This window comes from Chrysochloris asiatica, unplaced genomic scaffold (genome assembly GCF_000296735.1).
Source record: "Chrysochloris asiatica unplaced genomic scaffold, ChrAsi1.0 scaffold00008, whole genome shotgun sequence".
NCBI classification, from domain to species: Eukaryota; Metazoa; Chordata; class Mammalia; order Afrosoricida; family Chrysochloridae; genus Chrysochloris; species Chrysochloris asiatica.
Window position 1 is genome coordinate 25,310,274 of NW_006408526.1, and position 7,022 is coordinate 25,317,295.

The following is a 7,022-nucleotide window of genomic DNA, read 5'->3' on the forward strand; positions in this document are numbered from 1 at the left end:
GAACAACTTAGCATTTCTCAAGTTGAAAGAACTGAACAAAAATTTCAAGGCTTGACTTGAGGTACTAAAAGATTCTATTGAAAGGAGTCCTGGTGTGGTGCTATAGGATAAGCACTGGACTGCAAGGTCAGTTTGAACCCCAAGATCGGCTGTTCAAACACACCAGCTACTTACTCCTTGGAACCCCTGGACCCCTATACAGGCTTGCTATGAGTCAGAACTGACTTGACTGCACTTAGCAACAACAATCGAAGAAACAGGACACATCAAAAGAAGATGCAAGGGATACACAGCATCACTGTACCATCAAGATTTGCTCAATATTCAACCATATCGTCAAAAACCAATGGAACTGAAGGAAAAAGTTCAGACTGCACTGAAGGCATTCATGACAAACAAAGCTCCAGAAATTGATGGACTACAAATTGAAATGTTTCAGCAAACTGATGCCACCAGAGCAGGAAGCACTCAGTAGTCTGTGTTAAGAAATTTGAAAGACAGCAACCTTACCAACCAACTGGAAAAGATCCATATTTGTGTCCATTCCAAAGAAAGCTATCCCAACATAATGTGGAAGCTTTTGAACAATATCATTAATATCACTTGCAAGTAAAATTTTGCAGAGGATTTTTTCAAAATCCTTTCAAAAGCAGTTGCAGCCTTACATTGACAGAAAGATGCCAGATACTCAAACTGGATTCAGAAGAGGATATGGAACAAAGGATATTATTGTTGGCATCAGATAGATCTTGGTTGAAAACAGAGAGTACAACAAAGATGTTTACTTGTGCTTTATTGACTATGCAAAGGCTTTCAACTGTGTGGATCATAACTTTGAGAGGAATGGGTCTTCAAGAACAGTTCATTGTGCTCATGTGGAACCTATACATTGACCAGTCATTAAAACAGAACGAGGGGATACTAAATTGTTTAAAATTAAGGAAATGTACACATCAGTGTTGTATCCTTTCACCATATTTATTGAATCTATATATTAAGCAAATCATCTGAGAAGGTGGACTTTATCAAGAAGAATGCAGCATCAGGATTGGAGGAAGACTCATTAATAACCTGTGATATGCAGATGAAACAACCTTGTTTACTGAATGCTAACTTGAAGCATTTATTGATAAAAGCCAAAAAATACAGCCTTTGGTATGGATTAAAATTCAATGTAAAGAAAACAAAAATCCTCACAATTGGATGAATCAACAACTTCATGATAAACAGAGAAAAGATAAAGTTGTCAAGGATTTCATCTTACTTGAATCCACAATCAATGCTCAAGGAAGCAGCTGTCAAGAAATCAAATGATTTCTTTGCATTGGGCAAATCTTCTTTTTAAGAAGATTTTCAAGAAGAAGGGATTGAAGGAAGACTCATTAACAACCTATGATACGCAGATGATACAGCCTTGCTTGCTGAAGGTGAAAAGGACTTAAAATACTTACTGATGAAGATCAAAGACCACAGCTTTCAGAATGGGTGGCACCTCAATGTAAAGAAAACAAAAATCCTCACCAATGGACCAATAAACAACATCCATATAAATGGAGAAAAGATTGAAGTTATCAAAGAATTCATTTTGCTTGGATCAACCATCAACACTCACAGAAGGAACAGTAAGAAAAACATCAAGAAATCAAATGACATATTGCATTAGGCAAATCTACTGCAACTCTTTAAAGTGTTGCAGAGCAAAGATGTCAGTTTGAGGACTAAGGTGCTCTTAACCCAAGCCATGGTATTTTCAAAAATTTCATATGCATGTGAAAGTTGGATAGTGAATAATGAAGATCATAGAAGAATCAATGCATTTGAGTTACAGTGGACTGCCAAAAGAGAGAATACAACCAGTGTGCTCCTTGGAAGCCAAGATGGCTAGACTTTGTCTTTCATACTTCGGACATGTTGTCAGGAGGTACCAGTCACTGGAGAAGGATATTATGTTTGGTAAAGTGGAGGGTCAGAGAAAAAGAGGAAAACCCCCCAACAAAATGGATTGGCACAGTGGCAGCATCAATGGGCTCAGGCATGGAAACAATTGTGAGGTTGGCCCAAGACCAGGCAGTGTTATGTCTGTTGTACATAGGGTTGCTATGAGTCAGTACTGACTCGATGTCACCTAACAACAAAAACATGAGTCAGAACTGATTTGAGGGCAACTAACAACCACCAGATAGTTGGACCTATTACCTGTTACCTTTCATGATTGCTACTTGTTGTTAAGTGCTGTCAAGTTGGTTCCGACTCATAGCGACACCATATAGGATTTCCAAGGAGCAGATGGTGGGTTTGAACTGCTGAACTTGTGGTTCTCAGTCCAGTGCTGATCCTACCACGCTACACCAGGAAGTCAGAATGAATTGAAAATAATTCCTGCACTCTTTAAACTAAAGAAAATTATTTTAAAGTTGTCTTCGTTGAGCATTATGACCTTCTAAGAACTCTCTATATGGGATCAAATTGATAATAGTGACTTGAAAGATTAGACAGGAACCTTAGGGAGTTGTGGGTTTATGTTTAATAGGGGAGGAACAACTCAGAAAAGGAGGGTGAAAATAGTTATACACCTCAGAAGAATGTAATCAATGTCACTAAATGGTACATGTGGAAACTGTGAACTGGTGTGTGTTTTGCTGTGCATACTCTCAGTAACAACAATAAAATAAATAGTTTTGTTTTTTTTAAGTACAAGGAGTAAATAGAAGGAAACATGAATTCAAGGAGAAAATGGAGCAATACATTGATAAAGAAGAAAAGAGAAAATGCATGTATTTCACATATATTTCCTTATGATTCTGGCATCTTCAATCTAACCTTCTTTTGTTTCAGAGTCTCTGACAACTGACAATGGATCAAATCCCATACCTCTGGGCAAACAAAAGGAACCCAAAGGAAAAAAACAGACGAAACCCATGGGGAATCAGGCCTAAATGGACATTCTGGCAAACTGACAGAGTAACTTTCTAACTTTAATGAGAAACTATTTAGAAGTCAGCCAGGCACAAATGATTAAACAAAATGGTTATAAATGTGGGTATCTTAATAAGGAGCAGACTGAAGAAAATGATTAGGAAATAATTAGAATGAAAACAGAATATTCCAATAGCAGAAGAAAATGATGAAAAATAAAGTGATCACTCTTTCCCCTTGGGCTTTGCTTTTTCCAGCTAGAAATAATATAGCCCTGTTTCTGCCCATAATTCAAAATAGCTAAACATTGATTCTATTGACAGGAACTGTACTTACTATCTAATCAGAGAAATCCTAAAGGGAAGCAAGTCCTGTAGACATCAGAGCTACCCTAGAGACTCAACAGTTCATAACTCTGCATGAATAGAAGGGAAGTGCCATATTCCTATTAAAGAGCAACACAGTTGGTTAAGAATGAACAGAAAAGCAGCCTTTCTTCATTAGTGTCATTGCAGGAAGCTGATGCTGTGAAAGCTGGAAGCCATCAAATGGGATATTGCAGCAATAAAACAGAATGAAAGAATGAAATGCTGCATTCCCTTGTCAATCTCATATGCTTGTCTCTTTCTTGTTAATATACTAGGCACTACCCTGGTAAGCTAATGTGTATTTGCGGTTTCGTTTTATGCTTGGTAATTGTGCTATGGGCACTTAGTCATTTGACAGAATTTGCTTTAAATGAAGGAAACTGGCAGGTTGCAAGGAAAAAATCCAATGTTGCCAAATCACCAATTAAGGGAACTGCCAGGGGGAATGCAGGTCCTGAGACTGGTATCAGTAAAAATGATATAATGATGCTGCACTTCAAAACCATTTTGAAGAGAAACTTAATGAAGGAGATAAAAGAGGTGGATTACAGGGTAGCTAATATATATGACTGCCAAATTTAGGCCAAGAAGATGTAGACAATGGAAAGGCAGTTATTTTTGCAAAATTCTGGACATCTAAACAATAAATTCATCTGGTTGTGATGCGTTTCTTGACAGAGAGGCTGATTCTGTTTCCATTAATGGAAGCTTCATAATCAATTCTGTGTGAAATCCCTTATTGTGAAAAGATGTCAGCTTGGTAGGCACAAAGATGCAAAAATGAATAAGCAATAGTCCTGGCCCACCCTTCTGATCCAGCAAAGAAGGAGCTATTATGCCCTTAATACCTAGGAAGCTATGTAAGAACCTGAAAGAAAATGTATAGAGTCCAAGGATGAAGCAAAGGATAAGTACTGGATTGTAAGTACCAACTACAATGTAGGTAGTTCAAGCTCACCAACTGTGCTACAGAAGAAAGATGAGGTTTTCTGATCTCATAAAGATTTACAGCCTCGGAAACCCTATACAGGATCTCTGTGAGTTGGAACCAACACGACGGCAGAGGGTTTTTGGTTTATAAGGCATGAAGCAATAGCTCCAGTGTTGTTCCTTAAACAAGTCACTTAATGTCTGTGACCCTGTTTCCATGCCTTCAGGAAAAGGGCCTAATACTAACCTTATGTAAGTATGAGCCACACAGCTAGCTTTGATTCTTCCTGTCTTTCAGAGTAACAAGGCAGTGCAGCAGAACATGAGGACAACCGACTACACTGGCCAACCACAAGGCTGGTGAGTAGCTTCCTAAATTCATAGCCATGTGTAGGAGAAGATGTAATGATGTGTCCTCCCGTGGAGTGGACAGGAGTGATGTGTCCTCCCGTGGAGTAGACAGGAGTGATGTGTCCTATTGTCAGGGTGGTGTCTAAAAACCACTTTCCCCACTCTACTGGTTACAACCCAGAGAAGGTAGCCATTCACAATAGGATAATGCCTTAGTGATGACAAAGAATCAAGATGAAGAGGAGCTAGGTGCCTCTTCAGGAGGGGAATTCCTGCTGAGCCAAACTGTTTATGTGAGAGAAAAACTAATTTCTATTTTGAGATAAAAATCAATTTCATTGAGCTATTGCATTTTCAGGATCTCTGTGTTACTGAAGTTTCACTTTTACCGAGATGAGTACAGCTCACAGAATCATAGGAAATGAGAGGAAATCGAGGCTGTGACAGCCCTTACAACCTGCAAGTGGTTTCCAAGTGTATTACAGCTGCTGCAAATTTAATGAGCCATCAGCAGAAACAATTCTAAAAAATTCAAAATACCCTATTGTCCATCTTAATTTATTCGCCTGATACTGTGTTTGGGGTTCTGGTGTGGTGCTGTAGGATAAGCATGGGACTTATTGGAAACCCTCTATAGGGATGCTGAGTTGGAATCGACTTGATGACACTTAACAACAACAACAACAATTACTGTGATTAGTGCTTCCATTATACTTCCTAAGGAGGCGGGTTACTCACTGAGTTACTAACTGCAAGGTCAGAAGTTCAAATCCACCAATCACTTCTTGGGAGAAAGATGAGAGGCTTTCTGCTCCTATAAAAATTTACAGCATCTAAAACCCTATAAAGAGTTTCTGTGAGTCAGAATGGACTCAATGGCACACATCAACAGCAATAAACATTCGATTTCTTAGTTCATGGCACAGCGGTTTGGTCCTCAAAAACTTGGGTCACCCAAGATAAAAACAGTTTGTTTCTATTCTCTAAGATCAACAGATCAAGAGGAGAGTCAGATTTTTTTTTTTTTTACATTAAAAAAAATATAGAGAGAATGTGAAACATCTGACAACCTACAAAGTGTTTCTAGAAGTAGGACATGAAGTGTGTGGTTAATTGCCTCCATAACTTCAGACAAGAAGAACTGAATGGTGCCTGCTTACTATTACTGAATATTTTAATCTAACATTCTATAAGAGAACTGTAATCAAAGGGGGGAAATGTGAAACAGAATTTCAAATGCTCCTGGAATCCAGAATTCTGTAGTCATAGAAGCTGGATAAAATCCTGAGACCATCTCCATGGACTCTTTAAACCAAACAATAGTCTAGGTTAGTTAGAAAAGAATGTCTGCCCTGAATATTTTGCTCTTTTGAAAGAACTATTTATATGGCATCAAATTAACAACAACTCTAAAGATTAGAGAGAGGAAGTTTGGGTAGAGGGCAATGTGTTTGTTGATGGGACGAGAATCAATTCAGAAACGGACACTGAGAATAATTGCCCAACTTGAAGAATATAGTCAATGACACAGAGTCCTACATGTAGACATTTGTTGAATTGGTGTTATGTTCTAATGTAGTGTCACCACCAACAAAAATAAAATAATTAAAATATAATACCCTGTTGCAATCATTGTAATGACACAAAGTGCATAATTTGTTGAATGTGGGACTGATGATCTGCTCTGTAAACCTTCACTCAATTCACAATGAAAAGCTAAATATATATGTATATCCTATGCTTTAGCTGAATGATCCAGCTTGATGTTGAGCAAATTAAACAAGAGTAACAAGAGTAATGGGCACTCCGTTTCGGTGAGTACCTTTCTTCTCTTTGGAAGTCTTGGTGGTAGTGGCCGCAAAGCGTTAGGGACCACATGCTCTCTTTTGCTCCTACATGAACATGTTGTTGTTGTTAATTGCCATCGAGTCGGTTCCAACCCATAGCGACCCTGTATAGGGTTTCCGAGGAGCGGCTGGTGAGCTTGAACTGCCGACCTTGCAGTTCAAATGGCTTTGCAGTCTGACACATTAACCCACAGCGTCACACCAGGACTCCTACATGAACATAAACGTCCTAATACCAAGACGCTGAAGTTTCTGTCTAACAACGAACTGGACAGTTGCTGGGCCTGCCCCTTGCCTCAGAGAACCTTGATTGAAGTCCCAGGCAATTAGCAGCTCTCCACATCCGAGCTGGCTTGTAGATAGCACCTAACCAATTAAACAATAACCGTCTCAAGAAGCCCCCGATTCCCTTCATTACAGTCCTTCATGAAACCTCTCAATATCCAGGGAGCTTAGCCTGGGTAAGGAGTGCCCAGGACAATATCTAAATCGCACCCCTGCCCACCCCAAGCCCCAATATCTAAATTGCACTCCCGATTTCAAGACTACTAGCTACTGAGCCTCAGATGAAACCCTTACCCCCTTTTATCCGTCAGCCTCAGTCGGGTGT